Source organism: Ursus arctos, unplaced genomic scaffold (assembly GCF_023065955.2).
Source record: "Ursus arctos isolate Adak ecotype North America unplaced genomic scaffold, UrsArc2.0 scaffold_10, whole genome shotgun sequence".
Classification (NCBI taxonomy): domain Eukaryota; kingdom Metazoa; phylum Chordata; class Mammalia; order Carnivora; family Ursidae; genus Ursus; species Ursus arctos.
The window spans coordinates 77,181,273-77,197,102 of NW_026622764.1; the positions used below are offsets into that span (position 1 = coordinate 77,181,273).

General features: G+C 40.5%; 1 protein-coding gene across 10 annotated transcripts in view; it reads right to left on the reverse strand.

The window, feature by feature from the left end:
• Window positions 1-15,242, reverse strand: part of ZMYM2 (zinc finger MYM-type containing 2) — a 104,832-nt gene extending 89,590 nt beyond the window's left edge. For 2 of the 10 annotated variants that reach the window (XM_057309800.1, XM_048215544.2), the window contains exons 1-2: window positions 15,043-15,082; window positions 13,896-13,961 (exon numbers count right to left, since the gene is read on the reverse strand). The gene's annotated coding sequence lies outside the window, so the exon portion shown is untranslated. Of the gene's footprint in view, window positions 1-13,895; window positions 13,962-14,781 lie in introns of all 10 variants that reach the window. The other 8 variants (XM_048215549.2, XM_048215546.2, XM_026492947.4 and 5 more) reach the window with 7 other exon arrangements.
• Window positions 15,243-15,830: the final 588 nt, after the last annotated feature.

Genomic DNA, 15,830 nt, shown 5'->3' on the forward strand with positions numbered 1-15,830 from the left:
ATCTATTAGAACATATATTCATATAGACTCTGACTCAGCAATTCCTATTGTCACACCTATTCTCAGAACTTACCCCAGCAAAAACACGCATGAACCCAGAGAAACTACTACACATATATTCTGTGTAGCATAATAAAACATTGCAAAAAGACTAAATGTCCATCAACAGAATGTCTAAACTATGTTAAATCTATCACATGAAATATCACACAGCAGTTAAAAAAAGAGGTAGATCTTTATTTACTAACTCAAAGATATCTAAGTCATACCACTAAGTGAAAAAAGCAAGTTGGAGAAAGATATGTATAGTATACATATTCTAAAATGCACACATGAAATTACTATGTAATTTTCATGGGTACATATTAGTTTATGCACAGAAAAGAATTTGAAGTAATCAACATTAAATTGATAATACTACTACTAATCTCTGGGGAAGTGAGGAAAGGGGCCGGGAGACCGATGACTGATGACTTGACAGATAATGCCCTCATGATGCTTACAATCTAGCCACAAAAGTTTCTTTTTAACATATCTTCATCAGATATCTAAAATGATGCTACTCTGACTTTAGAAACTGATAAAAATCGTTTCACTAATATACTAAATTTCCGCTCAAGGGTTATGATAGAGTCTAAACAAAAATCCCTTTGATCTAATAAATGAATAAATCAATTAACTCATACAGGTTATCTCTAGGGCATAGAATTTCTAGGAGTATGGAATAATTTTTTCCCCATAGGACCACAATTTAACTGCAAGTTACTTTCAAGTAATTTTAACTTTCATTGGGGATCTCATCCATTCCCTTGATTTTAAATATTACCAATACCCTAGGTCTCCTTAATCTACCTCAATCAAGATGTTTCAAAGTCCTAAACTGCCTACTTCCTACATCTAGTACTTTTAACTTGCTCTTTCACTCTTATATCCGCACATTCTCCAGTCTGCCATTTAGAGAAGTTACGTGTCTAGCTACTCATACCAGAAATATGCAGGTCATTCTTAATTTCTTCTTTCTTCCCTTACAGCCATGTCATCCCCAAGTCCTACCTACTTCCAAAATAAATATTGAAACTATCCACTTTGTCCATTTCTTCTGATATCCCTCTAGCCCTAAAATTCACCATCATTTTTCTGCTGGATTACTGACATTACCCACCACATTCCCCAGAATACCCAAAGATCCTTTAAAAAAGGATCCTAAAATATCATACTACACCAATGACTTCCTACATGGCTTTCCAGTGTACTTAGGAGAAAACCTAAGATTTTTCCCCTGACCTGTAAGATTCTTGCCAGATTTGATCCCTGCCTACATGCTAGGCTCAATTTCAGCACTATTCTTCCCCTGCTTTGCTCATTAGGTCTCTGCTAAACTAAGCCTTCTTTAGTTCATGGAAGGGTCCAAGAACCTCCTTGTCCCAAAGGGTCCTTTGCACACAATCTTTCTCTGTCAGAAACAATCTCTTCTGAACTTCTTTCCAGTCTCAGTATAAATGTCACTCCCTCGTCTTTTGAAACAAGGGAAATAAAATCAAAAATAAACTATGGGGGCACCTGGCTGACTCAGTTGGTAGAGCATACGCTTGACCATGGGGTCGTGAGTTCAAGCCCCACATTGGGCTTAGGGCTTACTTAAAAAAAATAAATTAGTTAATTAAATTAAATGCTGGGACTACATCAAAATAAAAAGCTTCTGCATAGTGAAGGAAAACAACCAACAAAACTAAAAGGCAACATTTGGAATGGGAGAAGATATTTGCAAATGACATATCTGATAAAGGTTAGTATCCAAAATATATAAAGAACTTATGAAACTCAGCACCCAAAAAACCAAATAACCCAATTAAAAAATGGGCAGAAGACATGAACAGACATTTAAACAGATGGCCAACAGACACGTGTAAAGATGCTCAACATCACTTATCATCAGGGAAATGCAAATCAAAACTATAATGAGATATCACTTTACACCTGACAGAATGGCTATCAATAACACAAGAAACAACAGGTATTAGTGAGGATGTGGAAAAAGGGGAACCCTCTTGCAGTGTTGGTGGGAATGCAAAGTAGTGCAGCCACTCTGGAAAACAGTATGGAGGTTCCTCAAAAAGTTAAAAACGGAACTACCCTGGGGCGCCAGGGTAGCTTAGTAGGTTAAGCATCTGACTCTTGGTTTAGGCTCAAGTCATGATCTCAAGGTTCTGGGATCACGCCCCTTGTCAAGCTCCTCGCTCAGCAGGGAGTCTCCTAGAGATTATCTCCCTCACCCTCTCCCTTTGCTCTTTCCCAAGCTTAAGCGCACACTCTCTCTCTCTAAAATAATATCTTTAAAGAAAAAAAAATGGAACTACCCTACGATCTAGCAATCATGCTACTAAGTATTTACTCAAAGAATACAAAAATACTAATTCAAAAGCATACACGCACCCCAATATTTACAGCAACATTACCTATAATAGCCAAATTATAAAAACAGCCCAAGTGCCCACTGATTGACAGATGGAGAAGATGTGTGTGTGTGTGTGTGTGTGTGTGTGTGTGTGTACACATGGAGTATTACTCAGCCATAAAAAAGAATGAAATCTTGCCATGTGCAACGACTCGGATGGAGCTAAAGAGTATTATGCTAAGCAAAGTCAGTCAGTCAAAGTATGACAAATACCATGTGATTTCACTCATGTGGAATTTACAAAACAAATCAACAAAGAGAAAAAAATAGAGCGGCAAACCAAAAACAGACTCTTAACTATAGAGAACAAACTGATGGTTACCAGAAGGGAGGTGGATGGGTTAAATAGGTAATGGGGGGTAACCTGGGTGGCTTAGTCATTAAGTGTCTGCTTCAAGCTCAGATCACGATCCCAGGGTCCTGAGATTGAGCCCCGCATCGAGCTCCCTGCTCAGCAGGGAGCCTGCTTCTCCCTCTCCCACTCCCCCTGCTTGTGCTCTCTCTGTCAAATAAATAAAAATAAGATCTTTTAAAAAATGAAATAGGTAGTGGGGATTGAGGAGTATACCCGTTATGATGAGCACTGGGTGATATATGGAAGTGGTGAATCACTGTATTATACACCTGAAACAAATATTGCACTGTATATTAACCGGAATTTACATATAAACTTAAAAAAATAAAAATAAATGTCACTGTCTCAAGAGCCTTCCCTACCAAACACTTCATTAACCCATCTCAGGTCTAAATAAGTTCTCCCTTATTATACTTGCATCATTATACCCTGCAGTTATCCAGTTTATAATTCTGTTTACTTGTAATCTGTATCCCCCATTAGACTGTGTGTTCCATGAGGGCAAAGACCTATGTTTTTATTGCCTATCACTGTATCCTCTGTAGTTAACACAATGCCTGAATAATTACTGAATGAGTATTCTTCTCTAATAAAGGGAGGTAACAGATAACTTCTGTGGGTTCTTCTTTGGTTTTTCGCTGCTATCCCCTATCACTTCCACACAACTTAATTCTAGCTCTCTCTCTCCCTCCCTTCCTGTGGTCTAAAGAATAATCATTTCACACCTGAGCTTCAGTTTACCCATTATAAAACAGGAAATTAAAATAATGCCCTCAAAATGAAACAATAAAAATCTCTGCCCTGTGTCTTTGGTCATGACTTTTTATTACCTCCATTTTCAATCTACGTATTAGTAACATGGCTTAATCTTAGACCCTAATAAAAGGTTATCATGCCCTATCCCTTTTTAATCCTTAACCAAAAAAGCTAAATAAACCCACACTTCCTTCTCCATACATAGTTTAAAATCTACAACAACACAAGTAAACTTTAACCACATATGTTAATTTGGAAACATTCATTTATTCTTAAAACACTTGGTATTCCAAATCTACGATCAAGTATAATGACTGTCTTTGATACCAAATTTTCCCAGTGTTTTTTAACGTGATGGAATAAAGGGCTTTACAAAGAATATACTTTGTTTACAGTTCAAAAGTCCCATGATTAAGACCCATCTAACCTAATGAAACAATAATACCTGCATCAATAAGCAACTGAGATCACAGATTCAAAAAGGCTTCAGGTACTAAGAATCTATTTCTCCAATACAGATTATTACTAGAAAAATCTATTCCCTGTTTTTGAAAACTCAAAACTCATGACAATTTTTTTTCATGACAAGATTTTTCATTTATTCATTTGAGAGACAGAGTGTGAGAGCACAAGTGGGGGGGAGGGGGTTCGGAGGGAGAGGAAAAGCAGACTCCCCGCTCAGCAGGAAGGCCAACACAGGGCTCAATCCCAGGTCCCCAGAATCACGACCTGAGCCAAAGGCAGAGGCTTAACTGACTGAGCCACCCAGGCACCCCGACACTAATGACAATTTTTACCAGCATCCTCTCCCAGAGATATGCTCTTCAGATGTTCACTGATTGTATTCCTTTCATTTTAAGACCAAAGAGAACATAGAGTATACCAAAGAAAATCTGTTTTCTCCCCTTTGGTAGACAAATTACAGAAAGTAAATACATAAAACTCTGAAGCAAAGGCACACAGTCTTATTTCAGTTTAATCCCTTTTATTCAATCCCTTCATGCCTTGAGTTCTACTTTTTTGTCTCTAAATTTTATCACATATCTAATAAAATAACAGTAACTACCATTTATAAAAGGCATACTTGGTAGCACGCTCATCACAACTACCTTAAAATTTACCTTATAATAGGTATCTTAAATATATTATTATTGTTACTACCCCAATTTGCAGATGAGTAAACTATTTTAGGTAAGCAGGTAGCTTTCCTATGTTCTACCGTTGCTGTTAGCTGCAAAACCAGAGTTTGTGCCTTAAGTCCACATACCTTTCATTATACCACATTATCCCTCAATCACAAAGAACTGAGACTTATGAACCATTCTAATAAATCAACCACTAGAATTCAAACATTAATCAACTGAAGGCTTTTGCAACATAAGGACAGGGAAGGAATTACAAGCATGTCAGACTTGTGTAGAAAATGTCAGTTATTGATAATAATATAATACATGCAAAACATTAGTATGATGAACAGGGAAAAATTAAGAATACACATATAAAAATGTAAACATCTCAAATAAAAGGGACTGGGGGGACTTCCATTTTCTATATCACATTTTTTTTGTACTTAAAGATTTTAAGGGCATGTTTTATTTTTATAACCAAAATATTAAGAACTGTCCTCTCTGACATGCATGTAACTACTCATGTCTGTATATTACCTATTATGCTTCACTGTTTATACTCATTCACTTACATGATTGTCTCTTCAAAATGAACACTGAGAACCTATTAAAAATCAAATATAACACATTTCCTAATTGATTTCTTCTGTTTAAGGGTTTTAAAGCTTAGTTCCTATTTTGTTTCACATGCCAACAAGAATCTCTCAAATTTTTACAAAGTGAGTAATGTGATCAGACTGGGCTTTATGAAAAATTAATCTGGCTGTAGACTGGAATAAGGACTTGGATGAAAGTTGCCTTGTAAATATAACTCCCTATTATTGAACACAATGGACTACAGTCAATGTACAAAACAAAACTGGAGAGAGCTGAGTACCTTAGGACATAAAAACACTTAAAAGTCTTAACATCTGAGTCAGATGAGGGGAAGTAAAGGAGACAGAAGTGTAAGACCACATTACGTTTGCAGTCCCAGAAATCAAGAGTTTCAAGGAATATTAAATTTCAAATGCTAAAGAGTTAAGACAAAAATAAAGCACTTAAGGATTTGACAATTAAATAACTAGCAACCTCAAAAATACAGATTTGGTATAGTGCTGCGAGCACAAATCAGTGAAATTTCTTTTGAAAAATAAGGGGAAAATGAAGGAGTTAGGAGGTGTACAAAGATTCTATAGAGATTCTGAAGGAGAGAGCACTTTAGCATACTTATAGACTGACAAAGGAGCAGGCAGAGAGAAATCAGTGAACAGAAAGAATTCCTTCCCTCTACTAGCAGATGAGCATTCAGTGAGTTTATTTTACCAGTGGTGGCAAAAAAAAAAAAAAAAAAAAAAAAAATTTCATGTTTGGCCCATTCAGACAGATTAAGAATCTTAGCAGCTATTAACTGAGCACCTACAGGCCAGTCACATACTCTGTATGATTTTTAATTTTTATCTCAAAGCAATCACAGAAAAGCAGGATTATATTCATTTGTCAGATGAGTAAACTAAGGCTCAGAGGTTAAATAACTTACTAAAGACCACAAACTGGTAAATAAATGATAGAGTAAAATTGGTTTTAACAATTTTATAGGGGCATAATTTTTATACAGTAAACATTTACTTACTTTAAGGTTGCCTGAGTCAGTTGGGCGAGCTTTTCTTGATTTCACTTGGGTCATGATCTCAGGGTCCTGAGATCGAGCCCGGCAATGGGGAGTCGGCCTGGGATTCTCTCTCCCTTTCCCTCTTCCCCTCCCTCCACTAGTGCACTTTCTGTCTCTCTCTCTCAAATAAATAAATCTTTAAATTACTCATTTTAAGTGAAACGTTTGACAATTCTTTGTAAATTTATACACTTATGCAATTATCATCACCATCTAGTTTAAGAAAATTCTCATCCCAGAGGCGCCTGGGTGGCTCAGTCCTTAAGCATCTGCCTCCGGCTCAGGGTGTGATCCTGGTGTTCTGGGATCGAGCCCCACATCAGGCTCCTCCACTGGGAAGCCTGCTTCTTCCTCTCCCACTCCCCCTGCTTGTGTTCCCTCTCTCGCTGGCTGTCCCTATCTCTGTCAAATAAATAAATAAAATCTTTTAAAAAAGAAAAGAAAAGAAAACTCTCATCCCAAAGGTTCCCTCATAAGCAAGGGTAGATTTGAACCCCAATCTCTCTGGCTCCAAACACATGTCACACTGCAAATCCCCTAGCAACATCAAGTAACAAAAATAATTTCTTTAGGCAGAAAAACTCAAGTTAAGTCCCACTAGTTCCCCTTCCATGTGAGGTACCAACATACCACTAGAACCACACCCACATTCCATGATCTCAGCAAATTCAAAAGTTTACTTTTGGATATGCCTCATACAAGTAAAGCCAAAAAAGTACAGATACTGTGTGGTATTTTTTTTTTCTAAATGTAAAAGCAGTTAGAAATGGGAAAAACAAATGAACACTAAAGTCCAGGAGGAAGATAGGATGAAACCAGCTGAGCAAGGACATAAGGATGGAAAACGTGTAATACACAAATAAAGAAAATAATAGAAATCAGGAGTTTGGGTCACGGAAGACAAAGACTAACGTGAACAGAAGCTTCTCTTTGATATGCAACATAGAACTGTTCAGCTATAGAACAAAATGACTTACTAAGGAGTTAAAATTTATTTGATTAAGAAACAGACCTATACAATATTAAGAGTCAAACAAAAATAAAAACACAAAGTGAGACAATATTCATAGTAATTAAAGTTGTAAAGTTAAGGGGCACCCGGGTGGTTCAGTCAGTTAACTGTCTGCCTTTGGCTCGGGTCAAGCCCCAAGTTGGGCTCCCTGCTCAGAAGAGAGTCTGCTGCTCCCTCTCCTTCTGCCCCTCCCCCCACTCATGCTCGCTCACACATGCTCTCTCTCTAATAAATAAATAAAATCTTAAAAAAAAGAAAAGTGTCCAACTCTTAATTTCAGCTCAGGTCATGATCTCAGGGTTGGGGGATGGAGCCCCATCGGGCTCTGCGCTGGGCATGGGGTCTGCTTGGGATTCTCTCTCTCCCTCTCCGTGTCCCTTTCCTGCTTGCAAGTATACGTGTGCTCTCTCGCTCTCTCTCTAAAAAAATAATAAAAAAATAAAGTTGTAAGATTAAAACTAGCTTAATCTTATAGTAATGATTTTATATAACTAAATTAAAACAAAAAGTTTTCATTACATCAAAAACATACAACCATGAACATGTAAGAATTTAAATATCACGTTAGGGCCAGAAATAATTAAACTGAAATAATTAAAATATGACAAGCTTTGAAGAAAAAAATACAAACAGGATGAAACGATAAAATAAAAATTTTATATAAACTAAATTTTTACTTCTACTCTAATATTTCTTTAGTTCTATAGAACTAGAAACACAATTCACTAATCTGATCATTACCGGCCTAACCAAAATCTTACAAATTCCAAATTAGGGTCCTAGAGTGTAGCATTATAAGTCTAAATGAAATGCTCTTCCAAACATTGAGCCAAAGAAAGTGCTGGCCAACTACTAACAGAACATATTTTTTTAATGATTACTTGATATATAATAAACATTACAATACATAAATTGTTGAATAAATTATTTCTGCAGTGCCCTGATTACCCTGAACTATTCTCAGTCTGGTCCAGCCGGCTCAACAGTCCAAGAAATACTACACTTTCTAGTCAAAAGACGTGCCTCTTAGAAATGATTATAAAACTGGTCCAGTATTACGAATAAAATCTCTTTAAGTTACAAAGCATGATTTCAGTTCCAAACTCTTATAATAATAAATCCAGATAATGGATCTATCTAGGGGGCTACAGCAAAAGTATTGGCATTGCCATAAAGTAAAAAACTAAAGAATTTGTCTCCTTGTATGCCATATTTTGTGAACTGTCTTCTGTCTGAAATCTGTAACTAAGCACCACGATCTCACTTAAAATCACCATTTAAGTATTTTTCTTATCCAACCTAAAATGTACAGTTAGAAATAACTTAAAGAATTGTAACATTTCTCAATTTTTTAATGAGGTTGCAACAATCCTAATAAATTACGATTACTCTTAAATTACAATTTAATATTAATTTTAAATATGAGAACCATACTAAAATATTTAATAACTTAAGAATAAAATATTTTAAAACTTTTTTTAATGAAGATGTAATTGGCATATAACACTGTATTAGCTTGGGTGTGGTTTTTTTAACCTTTAAATTTTAAATTCACATAACAAATTCGACCTTCAAATTCACTAGGAACACCAGAGGAAAAAAATCTAGAACACTCTGGAGAAGTAGGAGAAACCTGACCCTTGGCAGTCTACTGATATTAAAAAGAATGGTTAAAATTCTGTAACAGTAACTCGTCAAGGATAAACAAAAACCAGATAACATGTAATAATGAAACAAATATTCAAAAGTTTTTTCTTAAACCAGACCTATTAAATATTCATTACCTACTTACCCTAATATCCAAAGTTTACTCTCAAATCATTTCTTGTAATAGTAAATATTAATACTTACAGGACAGTAATCAAATCAATAAAATTACTTCTTTCAATTTAAGGACCATGAATTTTTCTTAAGTTTTATTACATCTAACTTTCAATGTACTGCTATTAAGTTAAAAATAAAATAGAACTAAGAACAAATCCCAAACTAGTAATGTGACCAAGTGATTTTGTAAACCTCTTTAAACATCCTTTTCAAACTCCATAACAGATTTTCCTAATGGTTTACAAAATTTTTTTCTGCAGTTCCAAAGTGTTATGTAACACTTGATGCACAAAATTAGATTTTAAAATATGAAATGAAACAGATATGCTCACAATCCAAATTTTAAACATTTAAGATGACCAATGTATCTTGTTACCAAGTTTGTGTTTGGTGCTGGCCCTTATAATTCCCTTCCCATTTCTATTTTAATAATAGAAACCTAAGATTCCAAAGTGACTTGTTTAAAAAACAGGTTGCAGATAAAAAGAATTTGCAACTCCAACTATGTAAAACAGAATTTTCCTGCTGGTATACGACCAAAATAAAAAATAAAATACAATTGTTACGCAGAGTCCTGTAGTTAAAAATTACGGATTTGGGGTACCTGGGTGGCTCAGCTGTTAAGCGTCTGCCTTTGGCTCAAGTCATGATCCCAGCATTCTGGGATGGAGCCCCGCATGGGGCTCCCTGCTCAGCGGGAAGCCTGCTTCTCCCTCTCCCACTCCCCCTGCTTGTGTTCCCTCTCTCGCTGCCTTTCTATCAAATAAATAAATAAATAAAATCTTTAAAAAAAATTATGGATTTATGCAACAGCAATTTTTCTCACTGACAAGTTTATAGGTCTTACATATTAGAATTGTGCATAAGAGGGGCGCCTGGGTGGCACAGCGGTTAAGCGTCTGCCTTCGGCTCAGGGCGTGATCCCGGCGTTCTGGGATCGAGCCCCACGTCAGGCTCCTCCGCTATGAGCCTGCTTCTTCCTCTCCCACTCCCCCTGCTTGTGTTCCCTCTCTCGCTGGCTGTCTCTATCTCTGTCGAATAAATAAATAAAAATCTTTAAAAAAAAAAAAAAAAAGAATTGTGCATAAGAACTTTTAGACTTGAATAGTTCAAATGTCCTGTTCAAGACTAAAGTCCCAATTTTACTCTCTGACAGAAATAGAAGAAAATTAACCAACTGAAATTAAAAAATGGAAAATCCATGGAGTCAAAGTAACTTAAAATGCCCTACACAAATACTATCTGAGAATCCAGGGGGGGAAAACACTTGCATTTGGGCTCACTTAAGAATACACACGCAAGTTGAATATGCCAAAGTCTTCTTAAAATAAATGTTATTCAGTATAATATATACATTAATATTGTTAACGGGACAGACAGATATTAATGCCTAGAGGACAAAAAATATAAAATGTCTAATTATACCACACCTTTTGACAACACAGAGATCCCAGTATTTCATACACATGCTTTCCATCACGATACTACTACAGCATCTGATTCTAAGATTCACTTCACCTTAAATGCATTGTTTATGCACTTCTGTACCTCAAACAAGAGCAAAATAGAACAATCTTTAAGAAAAGAACACTGTTGGGGTGCCTGGGTGGCTGTCAGTTAAGTGTAGGACTCTTGATTTCAGCTGGGATAATTATCTTGGGGTTGTAAGATCCAGCCCTGCAATGAGGCTCTCCATTGAGAGCGGAACCTGCTTAAGATTCTCTCTCCCCCCTACCTCTGCCCATCCCCATCCTCGTCCCTTTCTTAAAAACAAACAAAAAAAACCACTGTTGTACAAAGACAATACTGTCAAGCTCTATATCCATGCAAAAGTCTGAAACATTCCTACGTCAGCATCTGTGTGATATCTGAGTGATTCAGGGTTGTCTCACCACATGAGGCACAAAAGTCTGTCCCATGACATTATATAACATGGAAAAGTAGAGACCACCCTGTATCCTTCCCCCAAGTGTTTAAAAGGACAGGCATGGGGCACCTGGGTGGCTCAGTCTGTTAAACGTGAGACTCTTGGGCTCAGGTCATGATCTCAGGGTCATGATCAGGGTTCCGAACTTAGCTCAGAGTCCACTTGGGATTCTCTCCCTCTCCCTCAGTCCTACCCCCAACTTGTGCACACCCGCACACGTGCTGTCTCTCTCTAAAATAAAATTTTTTAAAATCTTAAAATGACAGGCAGGAGAAGGGGGATACATACTATTAAGGATGCACTAAAGAAAGATGCCATAAATATAGAAAGTATTTTTAACTGCTGAAACACTTCATATGTACATATAAAAATCACCTAACTCACATTAAGTGCCCAGTAAGTATAATAAAGTACTTATTTAGTCAAGGTCAATTGAATCATCAGGTTACCTTCATCTTACTGTCTGGCACATTAAAACACCACTAGTTGGTCTTTCTAAGCAAAGGAATTTTAAATTCTGACAAGGACCACATTTTGGTATTATGAGAAGGAACTATGGCTTTCATTAGCATATGTGTTGACATTACAGATAATCTTGATTATACATTTTGTATGTCCTCACTCCCAATGTCTATTAAATATAAGCAATTACCAACCTTCTCCCATCAACATAATTAAGAAGAAAAAAATCCAAGAAAGTTAAATTTTTTGTGAAAATATGTGGTGATAAAATAAGCATTGCCCATCTTTGTGAAGATCTGATCCTTGATCCATTATATCAATGACTTAATAGCTGAAAAGAGCCTTAAACTCATCAGACAAGTTATACTCATTTAAGTTGCAGTATTTAAGAAACAATTACAGACTCTGTACAGACATACTGAAAAAGAATATATTACTTCTGATACAAATAGACAGGTTTTTTTAAGTTTTTATTTATTTTTGTGAGAGACAGCGCACACACCAGTGGGGGGGTGGGGGAAAGAGGAAGAGACAGACTCCCCCATGAGCAGGGAGCCCAATGTGAGGCTCCATCCCAGGACCCTAAGTCATGATCTGAGCCGAAGGCAGATGCTAAACCAACTAAGCCACCCAGTCACGCATCAAATAGACAGTTTTTAAATAAGGCAGTAAAATAATCTAACGATAACTAAAGTTCTATTATTTTTCAAAAAGGTACTCAGTAAGATTCAAACATTTGCTGTCTATTTACCTGTTCTCTAGGAAAAGAACATGAGCTAAGAGGATTCTAACCTTGGCTTTTTCATGGTTTAATTTCCAAATGTGTAAAGCCAGTATATTATGTACTTTAAAACAGGACAGCATAGTTGCTGAATTTAGGCACTTTTAATCACACTGCTTGTTTGATACTACTATTACTACCTGGTACCTCCCTATGCCTGTTTCCTCCTCTACAAATTAGAAATAAAAACAGTACATGTACCACTGGTCTCTGACAATATCATACCACCATACAGTACATCATTTTGGGAGGATTATGTTAATTTATATTAAAAATCAGTTTGGATATGTGTTGATAATTATAGAATGTAAATGACAGGTATACAAAGGTTCAGCTTACTGTCCTCACTCATAAATTAAGGTTTCCATAATAAGCATTTTTTTTTAAACTTAGAATTGTACTGGCATACAATAAGGGCTCAACATGTGCTACTTTTATTACTCTGCAGGCTACTTGCTAAAATTAAAGGAAATAATAATGAAAGTGCCTTGCATTGTGCCTAGAATGTTGTGTATTAAAATATAAGCTGCCATCCTCACATCATTTTTAAGATTAGTACTCAGCAAATATTCATCATCTATTAACTTTGATCCATTTGGGACTTAATATTTAAGCATGAGCTATATACTATATTTATGACTCACCTCTGACAAAGAGCTACAAGTTACAGCATCAACTGTCAATGAGATACAATGTGTCCAGAGCTCAGGACAATCAACTGTCAATGAGATACATTGTGTCCAGAGTGCTAGCTCCACTGATATTTTGTAACTAATCTCAATTGACAGAAATTTTGACTGGCTATGTTTATTTTGCTGCCTAGTATATTACAAGACTGTTCCTTAAAACCAACAAATTACAAGCATTAAATCACTCAGGCGACACATTCAAGAATGACTCAAGTGAAGACTAATCAACACAGAAGATGGACTACTAAGAGATTATCTGGAGCAGTGGACTAGCGTAATCTGCATAGTAGCTAGTTACCTAGTTGGATAAACTAGAACACTAGAAGAGTGGATTTCACTGCCGTTTCCCAAGCAAAGTCATGAAAGAGAGCTACCAACTCATGAACCCTAAGTCTTTTAAATCAGACACAAACAAAACGTTAAATGATTCTATTTTTTCAAAACCTACAATCAATTTTCCATTGTAAAGGAAGAAAAAGTGTTAAAGATGGTTGCACGCATAGCATTTAAAACGAAATAACTTCAATTCCCACTTTGGAACTCTAGAGGGCACCAGAAATATGCCCTCCTTTGCACCACCCCTCCTCCCGGGTAACGTGAGCAGCTGCAGGAGCCCGTCGTCTGGTTGCTGAGGTTGGTATTGCAGCAGCAGGAGAGATGTCTGCAGCGGTGGAAACAGCAGCGCCCACTCCCAGCTGCCTCATCAGCCATTACCCAGGCTTCACCCCGGGGGCAGCTGCCACCCAAGGGAAAGCTCCTCCCCCTCAAAACAACGGGGATAGTCAAGTCCCATGGCTGAACCCCTACAACCTGACAACGTCCTCTAAGATCAACAAATTAGGGGCGAAGGACTCACAATGGGGGTGTTTTCCTCACTTTCTGCCAAAGATGCACCAGATAGGGCTGAAGGCGATTCCTGGTCCTGGGGTAAGAGGAAAAATGAAAAATGGATCAAGACCATCCAACCAGGTGGGAGAACCAAGCCCTTTCCACCAGGAGGAAGCCGAGAAGGGAATAAGAGGTCAAGGAGGTTGGCCCTTCTATTATTGCTCCCCAGCTCGCGACCAACAATCCCCTCCCACGTAAAGTAGAGCAAAACCGCGCAAAATATATATCTGGGACCAAAACCCACGTGAAAGGCAAAATCTGGAGGGAGGAGGCTGGAGGGCACCAAGCCTGCTACTGGGAAGGGGCGGGGGGGAGGGTAAACGTTGCCTCGACGCCAGCAAGGGAACAGTATTCCCTCCTAAATTTGCCCACCCAGCGTCATCCCCGTCACTCCCGGCACCAATTCCGAGGTAAGGGGCGGCTCACGTCACCGCCGGGCTGCTATCTCCCATATTTGCCCCAAGCAGTTGCCCTGGGCCCGAGACTTGCCCCCCCCCCTTGCAGTCGGCGACCGGCAGCGCTGCCTCCCCGTCCGCCATTAGAGACCCAGCCAAACAATACGTGAGGAGCAAGAGCCGCGCAGCGCAGCCCAGGGAAGAGAAGAGCGTCGGAGGGGACCGGGTGGGGGAAGAGGCAGCACCCTCGCCCCGAAAAACTTGGGGACCTCAGGCTACAGCGGAGACGGTGGGAGCGCAGCCCCGAGAGCGGGAGAACGAACTGAGGCGCCCCTCCCCCCACCTTTCCACCCCCCCCCCCCGCAAGAAAGAAAGGAAAAATACCCCGCGACCTCCCACCGCCCCGGCCCGGGCAGCCCCCGCCCCCCGAGCGACCCCCGCCTCTGGCGTCCGCCTCACCCAGCCCTCCCGGCCTCGCCCTCACTCTCGCAGCCCTTCGGGCCGCACGCGAAGACGCCTGTGACATGAACGGAGCCCGGAGCAGCCCCCGAGGCCCCGACGCGGCAGCGGCGACGGCGGCCGCGCCGCGGGGTATTAATCCCGGGTCGGTGGGAGGCTCCGGAGGCTGCCCTCACCCATCTCCGCCTCCCCAGTCGCCTCCGCCTCCGCCTCCTCCTCCCGAGGCTGCGCTGCTCCCAGCCACCCCCACTATCGGCGGACCTGGACTGGAAAGACAGCGGGGATAAGCCTCACCCGGTTCTGGCTGCGGCTCCGCGGAACGAACCTCCCCTCCCCCGGCCCACCCCCCTTCGCAACACGCACAACTCCGCTCGGTCCAGTCCCGGGTTTAGCGCTGGTGAGGAGGAGGAGGCGGAGGAGGCGGCGGCGCGGACGAGCCCGGGAAGGCCCCGCCCTCCGCGCCCTCATTGGCTGGCGAGGAGGGCGGGTCGGGGCGCCTCGGGAACGTCCATTGGCTACATCTGCCTTCCTTCAGGACCCCCCTCGAGGGGGTGGTCCGGAGGGCTGTCCATCAGGCGCAGGCCACACCCCCCGGCGTTGCCATTCCACTCCCCCCTTCGCCGGCGCTCGGCCCTCCGCCGCGTCCCCTCCCCTCCTTACCCCCGCCTCCCACCCCGCCCCCACCCTCGGGTCCGTCAGGGTCAGGCCGCCCGAATTTCGCTGCCCGCTGCACCCATCGGCGGCTCGGTCTCTGGGGGACAGGGCTGCCCGACAGGGCTGCCCTCCAGGGCCCGGGACAGCCCGAGAGTGAGGCCGTGGCCGCCTGCCCTAGCTCGGGCCTGGGCGCCCAGGCCCCTGGAGCCGCTCCCAACGACCCTAACCGAGGAGAGACGCGGCCTCGATGTCCCCAACGCCCTCCCTGCCCAGTTCCTGAAGCCCCCCGTGAGGGGCGAGCCCGGGCAAGGGCTGGAGCGAGGCAAAGTGGGAGGTCGGGGCAGCGCGTGAAGTGGGTTCCCGAATGTGCTGAGGAGAGTGGGAACACTTCCACC